An 18,411-nucleotide genomic window follows, 5' to 3' on the forward strand; every position below is an offset into this window, starting at 1 on the left:
ACAGCCTAATTGGCTTACATGCCTTCACAGGCTGCGACACTGTCAGTGAAGATAGTGAGAAAGCACACTTCCTGCCAAGAGACTTTTAGTCAACTGGGACAGACATGGAATGTGAGTGATGAGCTGTTCCAGAAAATTGAGCAGTTCACCTGTCGGATGTATGTTGCTAATAGCAGCACTGCTGAGGTGAACAAACTGCGTTACCAGCTCTTCTGCACCAAAAGGGGAGAGGTTGAGTCCAGCCAGCTGCCACCATGTAGAGACTGTCTCTTTATGCATGTTCAACGAGCCAACTATCAGGCAGCAATACGGAAGTGCTGTCTGCAGGCTAACCCTGTGGTGCCAAGCCCTACTGAGTATGGATGGACAGACGACGAAGGCAAGCTGGCCATTTACTGGATGCGCTCCCCACCTGCACCAGATGTGGTCTTGGAAATGCTAACATGCAAGTGTGTGCATTCATGCAAAATGCCAAGCTGCATGTGCCTGTCAAATGGACTTCCATGCACAGACATGTGCAGGTTACAGACCTGCAGTAACCAAAAACAGCAGGATGGTCCAGAACTGGACTTTGAACTTGGGGAGTCAGATGATGAGAGAAACGAGCAGTTTGATGAATGACACTGTGATGATTCTGATGGTATTACTGTGGTAGTAGTCTATTGATGCACAGGATGTTGATTCTGGACTTGGTTACCCAGAGCTTGATAACAATAATGTAACCATATTCACATATACCCATTACCCTACCCATTACCATTACATATACCCACTAATGATATGGGATTACATGTATCATTGACTAAGTATATGTAAATGTCAATGTTGTTTAAAATATTAAAATAGTTCATTACCTCACTATGGTATTCCTTTTTATCATGTATTTTGATTGTGTATTTAAACAAATGTATAGAGACCAGTTTGTGACCTAACTGGCTTTGGTCTAGTTCTCATTTAAGGCTCACAATCACCTCACACAATGAAATAGTATGGTATATTATACATTTCCTGAATCTTTACAGTCCTGTGAGTATTCCAGTTTTTGTGTTTTGTGTCCCTGATATTCCTAGATGCCACAGGGCTAAAAGAAAGTATATAGTTTAGGCGAACATTGCAGAAAGATGTGTGTTATTGACGGGTTGAAGAGCTCAAGTGACCTCTATATTTGTGAGAAATATCCACAACAGGGCTTGAATGAAAGCTAAGAAGGTCCCCTTTAAAATGATACCAAAGACAATATTATAGAACATTGAAAAATGTCCTGACCATGAGGCTAAACCAGGATATGCACCAGCGTCTAAAATGCAATTTAGTTTAGCGGGTGGTTAACTTCATGAGCTGATAACTGTGATACAGCTGCCACTCAGGAATGGTTATCATATCAAAATATCATCTACAGACATGGATCCTTTCAAAAATTATAAGTAAGTTTTGCCACCTTGAGTGTACCGAAATATCGTCTGGCCCATGGACTAAGTGTAGCAGCGCAGCTAGCTGGCTAGCTAGCTTTGAGGAGTCGACTGGCTAACCACCCAACGCAACGGGGGAACGGGAAAAACAGCTGACATGGGGATGGAAGGACTGAAACCTCCAGCAATGCTTGCTTTGGACTCTAACATCTTAGCAAAGTCATGGAAGAGTTGGAAGGAGGAGTTTCTACAGTAGACCTTACTATGGAATGCTGAAGAAACTACGAAGGTCAAGCTGTTTTACTATCTCATAGGAGAGAGAGTGGAAGAGAGCTATTGAACAGACCCATATCGCGTGACGTAAAAGCTGCGTTGTAAACAAGATACGCGCGCAGAACGTGTGGCAAAACATGGCCGAGGAACAACGTGCGTACCTATGAAACTCAAAGGTGAAAGCATATAAAAGTTAAAATTAAATGGAGAAAAGTTAATCTCATAATATGCTGAAGGTCTAAGCAAGGAAGAAGAAAGCATTATGCGTCGAAACGTATGCTAAACACTGGAGAAAAACTTCCCGATCCATCTATGCTCACTGAAGCTCAGTGGACAAGTGATATCACGAAGTTGCCAAACATCGGCTGGAGGGATGTGACTGAATATCTCATAGACACACCAAGCATATTTACGAAACAATCAATGAAGGCGTACAAGTCTTTAGAAGCATACAGTTACTTTGTTGGTGGACATGTCCAAGATTTTTTTTTTACCATCCGTTATCGAAGGAAAACAAGTTTTGCTCAAACGTATGCCCTCGTAGTTTAATTGTCTGTACGGTTGAATTGTTTGTGTACATCAGCACCCGAACAGATGGAAACCTCTACTATCTTTCGAGACTCATTGTGTCTACCAAAACAAGAGAACTCTGTGTTTGAGAGCTTCTCTATGCAGATGACTCAGTTCTGGTTGCCAATGATCCTGGAGAACTGCAAGACATAGTAGACCGCTTCTCTACAGTGGCTACCCTCTTTGGACTGAAGATCAACATCTCCAGAACAGAGCTTCCATAACAGCCCCTCCCTCAGAAAAACCCCGAAGAAGGTCAGCCCAGTATTTTGGTTAATAGAGCAACTCTGAAGACTACTGAGTACTTTACCTATCTGGGCAGTGCTGTGACAGATACAAACTCCTCTGACTTAGAAGTGGGCAGAAGAATCCAAGCGGCCACAAAAGACTTTGGTGTCCTCCACAAACGACTTTGGCCCCACCATGACATCAGGCTGACAACAAAGATCAAGGTCTACAACACGGCTGTTCTCCCATCTCTACTATACTCCACTGAATTCATGACCCTGTATCGCAAGCACATCAAGAAGCTCACCAGCATACAGCTTCGTCATCTGCGAAAGCTGTTGCAAATCAGATGGGAAGACAAGGTGCCCGATGTGGAAGCATTGAGACGTGCTGGTACTGTCAGTGTTTAAGCCCTAATAACAGCCTCCCAGCTCAGATGGGCCGACCATGTGAGAAGAATGCCAGACAACCGCCTACCAAAAGAGACTTTCTACGGGGAGCTGCGGCAGGGAAAAATGAAGCAGGCAGGCCAGAAGCTACGCTTCAAAGATGTGCTCAAGCGCCACATGAAGATCTGTGGCATATATGACTCCAGCCGGGAGACAGTGGCCCTGGACAGACAGAGTTGGCGCTCCACAGTAAGGCAATTGAGAACAGCTGTTGAACAAAATAGACAAGAAGCCTGTGATCAGGCCCACCATGCAATACATAACAGAACGACTCAAACAGCATTCGTATGTGACAAATGTGGATGGTATTGTCACTCTATTATGGGCCTGATGGCCCACAGGCGTGCTTTCCTGAGCTTAAACTGCATCACAGTCATCATCATTTCGATGGACTGCCGAAGAGAAGAGAAGAAGATTCAACAAAAGTTGAATTGTTTGTACGGTTATGAGATCGAGGCTGGAGGGAAATTATGACCTCAAACATCATGACACAAGAAAGCTGATGGAATCGGTGTCAAACTTGAGGAAGGCTAGGCATTGACAACTCAAACTTTGGCTCAGCAGTTGCTCTACTAGGACAGTATCACGTTTAGAGCTGTTATTTACGTGCATGTATAAGCCAGTGCATGTGTCACAGAGCAGGACATGGATACACACACACACACACACACACACACACACACACACACACACACACACACACATGTATATATATATATATATATATATGTATGTATGTATATATATATGAGGACACTATGACCATAACAGAAGCAAATGGAGAGGAGACAGTCAACCAAGTGAAAGAGGGTCACAGCCAAGGCCAGCAACTCAGCAGGAAGTTCACTCACAATACTTATTTGTGTAAGAAACGGATACATATCAGATATGAAATTTTCTCTGTAAATCTTCGCGTTTGATATTTGCCCTTCTGACCACGTCTTCTAGTCCTCCCGACGGATCACACGAATCTACGTCTGTTTTCGTTTTTTGACTGGAGTTTTCCCTTTCGGCATACGGTAAAAAAGCGGATGCTTGTTTTTACCATCTTTGCGATTTGTACAACCGGCAGTGCAACAACTATGAGGCGTTTAGTTTTTAATCAATTTCTCCGTGACGATCTCTTAGAAATGAACGTAGTAACGCTTACAAACACAAGACTCGTGGCCCCTTTTTGCCTCACAATCTGCGCACGCACATTTGGCGCATGTAAATAAGGGAACGCGTCTACACTCTGTCGAGTGGCAGCACATGAGCGATGACAATGAGTATGATGGTGGCGCTGTTTGACGGACATTGTAATCCAAAATGAAATGAGGCTGTTGAGATATAGGGGTTTTTTTTTTGTGCGGGACCAAGGATCAGGAGAAAACATTGACAAGTATGTTACGGACTTGAGAGTGTTGGCCAGCAGTTGTAATTTTGGAGACGTGAGCCATCAGAGATTCGTTAATAAGAGATCTGAGGGATGAATTACTCAGGGAAGAGAATCTGACACTTGACAAATGCCTGCAAAAATGTAGCGCTACAGAGCTGTCAAAGGAGAACAGCGAAACATTACAAGGGCAAACAGTGGAGGAAGTACACGCACTGAAACATGCAGCAAAGAAAAGCAATGACGACGAGATAAGCTCTAAGTTTTGTGGCAAAACACATGGGAGAAACAAGAACATATGCCCAGCTTTTGGCAGGGGGTCTAAGAAGCGCTGGAAAGAAAATAATTTTGCTGCAAAATACAAATAAAAAACAGAGCACAGCAGGACATATATAAGCCAGCGCATGTCGTCACAGAGCAAGACATGGACATATATATATATACACACACACACACACACACACACACACACACACACACACACACAAACATATATGTATATATACGTACGTATATATATATGAGGACACTATGACCATAACAGAAGCAAATGAATAGAGACAGTCAACCAAGTGAAAGAGGGCCACAGCCGAGGCCAGCAACTGTTTGCAGGGATGATGATAGACAGAACACTGGTTGAATTTCAGATAGACTGTGGAGCAACCTGCAATGTCATTCCCATACGTCTCCTAAACCCAGACACAAAGCTGGAGCACACAGAGAAAGTGCTTGTGATGTACAACGAGACCAACTTGTGTACACTTGATAAATGTAAATTCACGGTCAGAAATCCCAGAAACAATAAATTGTACAGACTGGAGTTTCAAGTGGTGGACAAGAAAGGCAGAATTCCTTTACTGAACAGGAATGCCAGTGAAACCATCAAGTTAATAAAGGTACAGTACGAAAATATCAGTCCGCGGTGGTGTAGCGGTCTAAGCATCAGCTTTGTGTCGATGCAGTTGCCCACTGGGGTCCGGGGTTTGCGCCTCGGTCTCGTCACATCCGACTATGGCCGGACTCGATGAAGCAGCAATAATTGGCAACGTTGTCTTCGGGGGGAGGGGCGGGGTCGGCTTGTGTTCGTCACATGAATGCGTCTCTGTGTTTGTGGGAAAAAGCAGTGGTTTGGCCTGGATTCGCATTGTCACGAAGTGGCGAGGCGTCTCCTTCGAGACTGCCGGCTGGAGAGATGCAGTTGACAAACGTATGCAGTACGAGGGTGGGTGTTTGAACAAGAATAGGGAGCAATTGGCCACTAAATTGGAAGAAAAAGGGAAAAATCTGAAATAAATTATAGAAAAAAAAGAAAATATCCCGGCCATTGAAAGCATAGTGAAAAAAGAACTGAGTCATGTAATAAGTGAGAAAAGATGTGGCAGACACATGACGATGGTGAAAATCAAAACAGAGTTCGAAGATGTGTTTACTGGGGATGACTGTGTGGAGGGGGACTATCGCAATAAAACAGACAACAATGTACCACCAGTGAAACTGCCAAAACGCAGAGTGCCAGCTGCTATTATGGCACCTCTTAAAGAGGAACTCAAGGATCTGGAGAAATGGGATCATAGCACCAACGGGTCAAAGTACAGACTGGATAAGTAGCATGGTCTCAGTGACAAAGTCGAACGGGAAGCCGAGGATCTGCATAGACCCGAAACCACCAAATCGGGCACTGAAAAGGAGCCATTTTCCCCTCCCCACTATCAGTCTTTTGGACTTGAGCTGTTTCCAAGGTCAACGCGACGCCGGGCGCCATCTTCAAAGGATCAGAGGCATTGTGACATCACGACCAAAAGACCAATTGATGACATCCTCCCAGAGATGTCAAAGGCTAAAGTGTTTACAGCCAGTGTTGTAAAGCACGGCTTCTGGCACGTCAAATTAGAGGAAGAGTCAAGCTACCTCAGCACATTCTCCACCCCATTTGGCCGGTACCGTTGACTGAGAATGCCGATGGGTATAAGTCCAGCACCAGAAGTCTTCCAAAGGAAGCTCATGCAGGTGCTTGAGGGCTTACCTGGGGTATACATCACAGCAGATGATATGTTGATCACAGATGAAGGGGCGACACAGGAGGAGGCAAACCAAGGCCACAACGAGAAACTCAGACACATCTTGACCAGGTGCAGACAGCGAAACATCAAACTGAACGTTGACAAATTCAAGCTACGATGACTGGAAGTACCCTACATTGGACACTTGCTGACGACTGAGGGACTGCGGATTGACCCGGGAAAAGTACGGGCAGTCAGGGAGATGCTGAGGCCGACAGATGTAAAGCGGGTACAGAGACTGGTGGGTATGGTAAACTACCTGTCCAAATTCTATGATCACCTGTCAGATGATTGTGAGATTTTGAGACAACTCACACACAAAGTGAACATGTGGGAATGGACTGATGTGCAGGAGGAAGTGTTTCAGAGGCTGAAAGACAAACTAGCCAATGCACCGGTTCTGAAATACTACAACCAGGATGACAAGTTGACACTACAGTGTGATGCATCAGAAACGGGACTGGGAGCAGCCCTGACACAGAGAGGTAAACCAGTAGTAGGGCACTCACACCTACTGAGAGGAGATATGCCCAAATCGAGAAAGAATGCTTGGCAATAGAGTTTGGGATGGAAAAGTTTCAAAAATAAGTGTATGGCAGACAGGTGACTGTACAGAGCGACCATAAGCCACTGGAGAATATTCACAGTAAGCCATTTCTCAGTGCACCAAAGCGACTGCAGTGGATACTACTGGGGCTGCAAAACTATGACATTAGAGTGATCTACGTACCAGGCCCGAGATATGTTGCTGGCAGATACGCTGAGTAGGGCATACTTACCAGAGAGCACTAAGGGAGATGTTTAGACAAGAGTTAGAGACTGAGAACATGGTTAACTACCTTCCCATCTCTACAGAGAGCCTGAGCTCAATTAGATCTGCTACAAAAGAGGACAAAAAGTTACACTGGGTGACAAACATGATTCTGACAGGGTGGCCACCGAACAAAAATAACATCCCAGCAGACATCCAGCCAGCACTGTCACTCATTCCAGGATGAACTGATTTTTCAGGATGGCATAGTGCTCAGGGGAGAGAGAGCAGTGATACCTGATGCACTCAGGACTGATATCACTCATCGTATCCACTCCTCCCATCTTGGAGTAGAAGGTTGTCTCAGGAGAGCGAGGGAAAGTGCATACTGGCAGGGGATGAATGAGCACATAAAGACTTTCATCTCTAACTGTGACATATACAGGTAAGTAGACCCTAAGCAACAACGAGAGACACTACACCCTCATGATATGGCATACAGACCTTGGGCCAAGGTAGGGACAGACCTGTTTTCCTTTAATAACAAAGGCTACTTGATAACTGTACACTACTACTCCAACCTTCGCAAGATAGATTATCTACCAAACACTAACAGTAGCACAGTGATCAGAAAGCTTTGCACAGCAGGGTATACCAGATGTTGTCATTTCGGACAACGGACCACAATATGTGTCTCAGGAGTTTCATCGATTCAGTCAAATGTGGGAGTTTGAACACATGACGTCTTTGCCGGGATACACCCAGAACAAGGGAAAGCAGAGTCAGCAGTGAAGACAGCCATACGTCTCATGCTGAAAGCTGCGGCTGCGAGACAGGATCCATACTTGGCTATACGGGACCGCCGAAACACACCATGGCAAGGTCTTAATACAAGCCCAGCACAGAGACTTCTAAGTAGAAGGGCAAGGACCCTTCTTCCTACCAAAGACACTCTGTTGGAGACAGAGATAACAAACAACACACAAGGACTGATACACAATAGACAGAGACAGGAAAAAATACTATAACTGCACAGCCAAGGACATGGACACTCTTAAGAAAGGGGACAGTGTTCAACCGTTTGAACCACACAAGGTCTGGAAAGTAGCTACTACTACTACTACTTTCGGCTGTTGCCATTAGGGGTAGCCACAGCGGATAATCCATTTCCATTTCTTTCTGTCCTCTGCATCATCCTCTGTCACACCAGCCACCTGCATGTCTTCCCTCACCATATCCATAAACCTCTTCTTTGGCCTTCCTCTTCTCCTCTTCCCTGGCAGCTCCATATTCAGCATTCGTCTCCCAATATACCCAGCATCTCTCTTCCACACATGTCCCAACCATCTCAATCTTGCTTCTCTTGCTTTGTCTCCAAATCGTCCAACCTGAGCTGTCCCTCTAATAGACTCATTCCTAATCCTGTCCTTCTTCATCACTCCCAATGAAAATCTTATCATCTTCAACTCTGCCACCTCCAGCTCAGTGCCACTGTCTTCAAACCATATAACATAGCTGGTCTCACTACCATCTTGTAAACCTTCCCTTTAACTCTTGCTGGTACCCTTCTGTCACAAATCACTCCTGACACTCTTCTCCACCCACTCCACCCTGCAGCTCCAGGCAGGGGCCGTGGTCCCTGGGCCCACCGGACGAAGCAAACCAAGCTCTCCCAGCCGATCCAGTGCCAGCTCTCCCAGCCAGACACCCTAGACACACCTCCCCACGTTCCTCACGACGACACCAAAAACACCACAGTCAATACCAGGTGAGGCCAGACGATTATTATTATTATTATTATTATTATTATTATTATTATTATTATTATTATTAGAGCTGCCTGACTGCATGGGCTAGCAGTTAGCTTAGCCTGCCCTGCTCTCCCAGCTGATCCAGCGTCAGCTCACCCAGCCATCAAACGAAGAAACATGTACACAAAAATACCCTTCACACTGGCCAGAAAACCCGCTAACATCCGCCTTTTTATTACACATACCAAAGGCGGATGCTAGCGGGTTTTTTGACAAGTGTGAAACACGGCGAGGCCGCCGCAAATGTGAATTCGCGCAGCCATTGTAACATGTCTAAGCATAAAATGGTGGACAAAGTAGGTGACAAACAAACGACAACCTTTCAAATGTCAAGCTTGCAATGAGCCTTTATCAACACAGGGATTTGAAAGCCACAGTCGTACACCTGAGCGTTCAACATAGTAATGAATATGAACCCAGGATATATTTGTCAACATAGTTTAACTGGTTTAATCACTAAATGGTAAATGGACTGCATTTTATATAGCGCCTTTCTAGTCTACTGGCCACTCAAAGGCTACTAAGGGTTCGCTGGAGAAATAGTCGTTCATAAGTGAAATTAGATGTAAAATGTTCATATCTTTTCAAAATATATATACTGGCCTCAGAAGGTTTAATGAATATGTTATCACATCTGAGGAAATTATGTATTTTTTATTTCTATTTTATTTACTTCAACGATCCATGTAGGAAAATTATGCTCTGCATTTAACCCAGCTGTGTAGCTTGGAGCAGTGGGCAGACTTCCGGTTCTAAACTTTAGGATGTAGGACTTCGGGTTACTGGGTCCTATTGATCTTGTCAGAGGTCTTTGGCGCACATGTCTCTTTACAGAAGTTTACACATTACTGAAATGATGTGGTCAGAGGCGTACTGACCAGCTCCTCATACAGTGTATAGACGGGGACCCGGCACGCCATACAGCCAGGCACACATCAGTATAGGAAGGTGGTTCTCTTTGGCTTTGCACTATTTAGGGATTAAATCGATTTCTTAACTTCCCCTCGCACAATCTTCATCTGCCATGTGACAATCGACCTAAGTGACTTCATTAAATTCCTACTTATGAGTGCTGCATGAACATCCATGATTGTGCCATACAGGGGAACGTCTTATCGGAATATCATGAGATGAAAAACACAGCTCGCACAGACTGCTGCATTATCTAGGTTTGCAGGTAGTTCATCCTACGGGTCTTTGTCTTTCCTGCTCCACAGGGCATCAGAGATCCAGGCATTCCCAACGGTCTCATCCCCCATTTAGCTGGCATGTCATGTTAAAGGTGTTTACATGGATTGTTTGAATGATGATAAGAGGGACACAATGCCGGACAGCGAGAGTGAACAAATATTTGCTGTGGAGACAAGCAGGTGTTTGACAGGATGCCATTAAGAGAGCAGGTTGCGTAGAACATTTCACTTCAGGGTTTCCCTGTTCAAACGCGAGGAGTCTGCACGCTGGCAGCAGAAACCAAAACATGTGCTGATGATGATGAGGATGTCCTGAGCGGAACAAGAAGGAACAGAATAAACAGCAAAAGAACAAACTGTAGGTTTTACTTCGAGGCTCCACATTTAATAATGTGGAGTTCAACGTCACCAGAGAAACCCGTTGTTTCTCAGCTGCACAGAAGGCTGAAATATATCTCACAGTTTGTGCAGCCATTCAGATACTGCTGAAACAAACTGTTGATGAAGGTTGTCCGGAGAGGGAGGACGGGAGGAATAGCCCCTATGGTGTCAACTTACATCCACAAAGATGCCTTCAACATCTCCATCACGCTGAGACAGCATCTGAAAGACATAACAGACAGATATGAGTTCACTCATGTAAAAGCGAGATTCTTCAATCAAGGGAGTTTTTGGTCCCCCGGGTAGATTTTCAAGGAAAAAAAAAACAAAAAAATCAATCATATTTTTTAGAGTTAGGTTGTGTTAGCTATGGGAAAAAAAGATTCGTGTCCCAATGATGACATTTTAATACTGAAAATTCAAATGCGGCAGAATTCCACTGTTTTGGGCTTGCCCCCAACCCAGACCTTTTAACGTCCCCTCTATAATAAAGTCATAAAATGGTTAAATTCATTAAAGCTTTACTTTACATTTTCTCATTATAATTTAAAAAAGACATATTTCACATTCATATGGTTTATATATGTGCAATTTGCACATTTTTTGTAGCTAAATATCGCTGTCCCTCATACATGTGTCATTACCATCACACCCAACATTTTAGAGCAACAACGTATTTTCAAACAACAACGTGGTTGCCATGGAAACGAGAAGTGCCAGAGGCGCGTGACCAGTCACGGCAGAAGTGTGACTTGTTCATGTGCACAAATGTGATGTGAAGGTTTATATGTCCTGACCTGACAGGATGGTTATTACAAGTCATCACCAGACACGTTACTAGCTGAGTGTTTTAGTTCAGAAATAAGACAGGTCACTTTATTCACGTATATTCATTGTACATTGTATGCTAGCTAACAAGTTAGCTTAGCTACTCTAAGACTTAGCCAACTTTTTCTGCAAAAAGTGAAAATTATCATCACGTGTCATTACTATCACGTGTCATTAACTTCACATGTCATTACCATCACGTGTCATTACGTCACATTTTGCTGTTACAACTCTGATAAAAAGCATCAAAATATCAAACTTATTTTGTAGGACGATCAAAGCTACCCTGAGATATTTGTTCCAGACCACTTAATAGAGCTTTTGGAAAAAAAAAAGATTTTAAAGAAATTTATTTTTTATTTTTTTCCCCCAAAATTTCAAAAGCCGAAAGTGCCCCAAATTGAAGAATCGCCTCAACATAGAATTAGTAGTAAACGAGTATCAGTACAGGAGAGTATTAATGACATAATGAGGACATAAGTAATTCAAAGTGTAATGCCTTGTCTGTTACTCAGAGAAATAAAAGCACTTTTGTTTGACAGCCATGACAACAGTAAGTTGCTGGAAATTGTCATTATCTTGTTTTTGTTTTTTTTGTGTTTTTCTCTCACTCAGCTTTATTCCTAACAAACTCACAAATGGATGACCTTTGAAAATTGCTGTATTTAAGCCATTGCTTTTAAGTCCTCTGTAAATGTCACATAATGTTATTGGGCTGAGGCAGCAGAGGTCGTTAATCTTTCACATGCAGGCTGGTGAGGGAGCGCACACCATGCACACACACACCGTGCACACACAATGTGCACACACACCGTGCACGCACACATATACACACACACACACACACACCGTGCACACACACACTGTGCAGCGGCTTTATCGCTAAGTGGAACATCGGAGCAGAAGTGTAAATATCATTTGAGTCTGCAGCTTTTCTGCTCAGATGGCTTTGTTGTTGATGAAAAAGGGTCTCGTGGAAGTGCAACAATCTCCACAGCGGCTGATCAATGCCGTCAGAGAAGAGCTTGTACCATTATTATTCTTCCACGCCATAGAGATGCATAACAAAGATGTATTCTATCTTCCTTTTTACACTTCACCAGATGAAAGAGCCTTTTAAACACTTCATTCACAAAATAAAAAGTGCAGCAAAGGTTGTAGACAGCAGGGAGGGTGGAGTTACGAAATATATATAAATACAGAAATAAAGGAAAGGATTCCATTCTGAAATTAAAACATACAAAAATTTAATTTTATCTTTTGTATTTGACAGAGTATGTAAACAAATCCGATTATTAGTGATACACGTTTTCCTTCCATGGTTAAGACTGTATATTGCTGTGGAACATCACACAGCCTTCTATAGCATGCCACACAATCTTCTGATGTCCCAAAACAATGCATTTTGTTTAATTGCCTTCCAGAACAACCCCAAAACCTAGAAGGAACGTTAATCCTCAACAGAGCTCTCCCTCACTAGTTGTAGGCAGTTGTAATACACAGCCAGCAAAAACTATGTTGTGCTGTGAGTGGTGAGGAAATACATTTTATTAATTGTTTTTTCTATTCCAGTTATATCTGACAGGTTTAGGTTTAGGTCTGGTGGTCGGGCCTTAGCCCATAGGCCCCGGTCGGGCCCAGCCCGAAAAAACAACATGGAGCCACTACCCTGTGGATCCACCACACGTGGGGATGAACAGTGGAGTAGGGTGCAATGCAGGCCGGGTGGCAAGCAAAAGCGTGGACCAGGGCGTGCCGACTTCCGACATCGTAGATTGGTCCTGAGGACGTGGAATGTCACCTCCTTGGCAGGGAAGGAGCCCGAACTGGTGCAGGAGGTGGCTTGGTACCAACTAGATATAATTGGGCTCACCTCCACACATAGCATGGGCTCTGGTACCAAGTTCCTGGAGAGGGGTAGGACTCTTTACTTTTCCGGAGTTGGCCAAGGTGACAAGCATCGGGTGGGTGTGGGGACACCCACAAGTCCCCGGTTGAGTGCCACCGTGTTGGATTTCTCCCCGGGGAATGAGAGGATCACCTCCATACGACTGCGAGTCGCTGGGGGGAAGGCTCTGACTGTTGTGTGTGCTTATGCACCGAATAGCAGTTTGGAGTATACAGCCCTCTTGGAGTCTCTGGATGGTGTCCTGGATACGGTTCCTCCTGAGGACTCTATAGTTCTGCTGGGGGACTTCAATACTCATGTGGGCAACGATGGAGAAACCTGAAGGGGCGTGATTGGGGGGAACGGCTTCCCTGATTGGAACCCAGGTGGTGGCTTGTTATTGGACTTCTGTGCGAGTCATGGATTGGCCATAACAAACACCATGTTCGAACACAATGTATGTGGTACCAGAACACCTTAGGCCGAAGATCAATGACAGACTTTGTGGTCGTATCATCAGATCTGCACCCGTATGTTTTGAACACTCGGGTGAAGAGAGGAGCAGAGCTGTCAACTGATCACCACCTGGTGGTGAGTTGGATCAGATGGCAGGAAAGACTGCCGGACAGACCTAGCAAACCCAAACGTGTAGTGAGGGTGAACTGGGAACGTCTGCCGGAGGCCCCTGTCCGTGAGGTCTTCACCTCACACCTCTGGAAGAAGTTCTTGTGTATCCTGAGGGAAGCTTGGGAAATGGAGTCTGAGTGGGCCATGTTCAAAGCCTCTATTGCAGATTCAGTAGGTAGGGGCTGTGGTCATAAGGTCATCGTGCCTGTCGAGGTGGCAACGTAAGAACCCACAGGTGGACACGGGCAGTGAGGAAGCCGTCAAGCTGAAAAAGGAGGTATTTCGGGCTTGGTTGGCCCAGGGATCTCCTGAAACAGCAGACAGGTACTGGGAGGCCAGAAGGGCTGCGGCTTCGGCGGTCGCGGAAACAAAAACTGGGGTGTGGGAGGAGTTCGGCAAGGCTGTGGAGGAGAACTTTCGGTTAGCCTCGAGGAAGTTCTGGCAAACCATCCAGTGACTTGACTCAGGCTGTGTTCAGCTGGGGAGGAAAACTGCTGAGCTGGACTGGGGATGTTGTTGGCGGAAAGAACACTTTGAGGAGCTCCTAAACCCGGTTAACACGTCCTCAGTGGAAGAGGTAGAGTCTGAAGACTCAGGGGAAGCCCCATCCATATCCCTGGCAGAGGACCCTGAGGTAGTTAAGAAGCTCCTTGGTGGCAAGGCGCCGGGTGTGGCTGAGATTTACCTTGAGATGCTGAAGGCTCTGGACATTGTTGGGCTGCCTTGGCTGACACGCCTCTTCAGTGTCGCGTGGGGGTTGGGGACAGTACCTGTGGAGTAGCAGACTTGGGTGGTTGTTCCCATATTTAAAAAAAAGGGGACCGGTGGGTATGCTCCAATTTTAAAGGCATCACATTGGTTAGCCTCCCTGGGAATGTCTACTCTAGGATGCTGGAGAAGAGGCTCCAACCGATTGTCGAACCTCGGATCCAGGAGGAACAATGTGGATTCCGTACGGGCTGTGGAACAACGGACTAACCCTTTACCCTTACGGAAGTGCTGAGGGAGGCATGGGAGTTTGACCAGCCAGTCTACATGTGTTTTGTGGATTTGGAGAGGGCTTATGACTGTGTATCCCGGGACACTCTGTGGAGGGTACTATGGGAGTTTGGGGTACGGGGGCAGTTGCTACAAGCCATCCGGTCCTTGTATAACCAAAGTGAGAGCTGTGTCTGCATTCTTGGTACAAAGTCAAACACGGTTTCGGTGGGTGTTAGTCTCTGCCAAGGTTGTCCCTTGTCTCCGATTCTGTTTGTGATATTCATGGACAGGATCTCAAGGTGCAGCCAAGGTGAGGAGTGTATCCGTTTTGGGAACCTCAGAATTGCATTGCTGCCTTTCGCAGATGATGTGGTTTTGTTGACTTCATCAGAAAGTGACCTCGCACTGGGGCAGTTTCGAGCTGAGTGTGAAATAGCCGGGATGAGAGTCAGCATCTCCAAGTCTGACGCCATGGTTCTCTACCGGAAAATTATGGCGTGCTCCCTCCAGGTTGGGATGAGTTGTTGCCTCAAGTGAAGGAGTTCAAGTATCTCAGGGTCTTGTTCACGAGTGAGGGTAGGATGGAGTGGGAGATTGACAGGTGGATTGATGCAGCATCAGCAATAATGCGGACATTGTACTCGACCATTGTAGTGAAAAGGGAGCTGAACCGAAAGGCAAAGCTCTCAATTTACCGGTCAATCTTCATTCCAACCCTCACCTATGTGTAATGGGTAAACTGTACTCATGTAGTGGGGTGTTGTATTTTGTGTGCTGGTATGGGCCTAAGTGAATGTGTACCCACCTCACATCTTCTCGCCCCTTTCTCTCAAGCTAGCAGATAGAATTGGTAGAATGGTGAACTGGAACAATGACACATTTATTTATTTGGTTTAACGACGAGACATGTGCTCTTACGTTGGCCTTCAGGAGACTGGAACATAAATGATGAAAATAAAAATTGGAAGTTTTTTACCCATGTTTAGTGTTTATTGATATACAAGCATGCTTCATCTGTTGCAAAGGCAGCGCACCTCTCGCTTATTCAATATTAATAAACATAAACCCAGATTTCTCTTTGACACTGTATCTAAATTTACTAAAAAGCAGCCATCTATTATCTGCTCACCATTCACGGCCCATGAGTTTCTAGACTTTTTTTTGCAATAAGATTGATGAGATCATATACAAATTAGCTCTTCAACTCCAACTACTCCTGCAGATCCTGTCTTACCAAATTCATATCTATACAATGAGTCACTGATAGTCGCTGTTATTACAGCTTTTGAGGCTATCTCTCGAGATACTTGGACTAAGCTCATGTCAGCTTCTAAACCAACTAGTGTCCTACTTGACCCTTTACCAGCAAAGTTTTTTAAGGACCTCTGGCCTTTCCTGGGACCTACAATGCTGGACATTATTAATTTATCCCTTATCACTGGCACTGTCTCCTGACTATGAGACTCCTGCCTGATCTCTTCTGACAACCTGTCTATCAACATTTCAAACAAGAAAGGACTCAGAGCCAATCCTTGATGTAATCCCACCTCCACCCTGAACCCATCTGTCATTCCAACCACACACCTTACCACTCTCACACTGCCCTTGTACATGTTTTGCACCACTCCTACATACTTCTCTTTTACTTGTACAATACCACACCTCCTCTCTCGGCACCCTGTCATATGCCTTCTTTAAATCCACAAAGACAGAATGTAACTCCTTCTGACCTTCTCTATACTTCCCCATCAACATTCTCAAAGCAAACAACACATATGTAGTGCTCTTTCATGGCATGAAACCATACTACTGCTTGCTAATAGCCACATCTCCTCTTAACCTAGCTTCTATTGCTCTTTCCCATATCTTCATGTTGTGGCTGAACAACTTTATACGTCTGTAGTTGCTAAAGTTCAGCACACCACCCTTATTATTGAAAATCGGTTCCAGTATGCGTCTTCCTCGCAACTCAGGCATCCTTTCCCTTTCCAAGATTGTGTTAAACAATCTAGTTAAAAGCACTGCCATCTCAGAATCAGAACCCAAATCAGAATCATGTTTATTGGCCATGTAGGTTTGCACATACATAGAAGTTGACTCCGGTTTCGTGGCTCTCTCAGTGTACTTAACATAAACTTACAACACAACAACCTTCAGAAAAGGATTGACTTATACAGGCGAAATAAGATGCAATAAAGTTCAGTGGTGCAGAGAATACATCAGAGATGCTGAAATAGATGTTAGCAGGTTACTTACATACATGCCTGAAGTAGATGGACATGACAGCATAACAGTATATGTACAATGTACAGTACAGTATATACAACATGGTTGGATTTATTTGACAGTGTTAAGTGTTCATTTCAATGACAGCCCGCGGGAAGAAACTGTTTTTATAGCTGGTTGTTTTGGGGTACAGTGCTCTGTAGTGCCTACGAGAGGGCAGCAGTTGGAACAGGTTGTGACCAGGGTATGATGGGTCTGCAGTGATGTTGCCTGCCCGTTTCCTGAGTCTGGAGGTGTATAAGTCTTGAATGGAGGGCAGGTTGGCACCAGTGATTTTCTTTGCAGACTTAACTGTCCATTGTACTCTGTCCCTGTCCTGTTTAGTGATGGATGTGCAGAGGGCAGACTGGATTATTGCAGTGCAGAACTGAATCAGCAGTTCCTGAGGCAGGTTGAACTTCTTGAGCTGGTGGAGAAAGTACATCATCTACTGGGCCTTTCTGATGATTGTGTCTTTGTTGGATAATCACCTTAGGTCCTGGAAGATTGTGTAACCCAGAAATCTGCAGGTTTTCACTGACACCGTGATGTTGAGTATGGTGTGGGGGGCAGTGCTGGGTGACTCCTTAAGTCCACTGTCATCACCACAGTTTTGAGTGTGTTCAGCTCCACGTTGTTATGGCCGCACCAGAGGGCCAGCTGATCATCTATATCAGGGGTGGCTAACCATGCGCCCTGGAGAGCCATGTGTATGCAGGTTTTCATTCCAGCCGGACTCCACACCAGGTGATTTCACTGATTAGCAACGCTTCAACCAAAGAGGAAGAACATATCAGTGAAATCACCTGGTGTGGAGTCCGGCTGGAATGAAAACCTGCATACACATGGCTCTCCATGGCGCATGGTTAGCCACCGCTGATCTATATGCATACTCATCACCATCCTAAGATAAGGCCAGTGATGCTTGTGTCATCCGCAAACTTCAGCACTTTAACATATGGGTCTCCTGAGGTGCAGTCATTTGTATAATAATAATAATCATTACATTTATATAGCGCTTTTCTAGACACCCAAAGTGCTTCACATTGAAGGGGGTAACTCACTTCAACCACCACCAATGAGTAGCACCCCCCTGGGTGATGCACGGCAGCCATTTTTCACCAGAACGCTCACCACACATCAGCTTGAGGTGGAGAGGGAGGAATCATTGAGCCAATTACACGGGGGGATGATTAGGTGGCCAGATGGAGAGAGCCAGGTTGGGAATTTTGCCAGGGCACTGGGGAACCCTCTACTCTTTCTGATAAGTGCCATGGGATCTTTAATGACCACAGTGAGTCAGGACCTCGGTTTAACATGTCATC

Source organism: Lampris incognitus, chromosome 1 (assembly GCF_029633865.1).
Source record: "Lampris incognitus isolate fLamInc1 chromosome 1, fLamInc1.hap2, whole genome shotgun sequence".
In the NCBI taxonomy this organism is placed as follows: domain Eukaryota; kingdom Metazoa; phylum Chordata; class Actinopteri; order Lampriformes; family Lampridae; genus Lampris; species Lampris incognitus.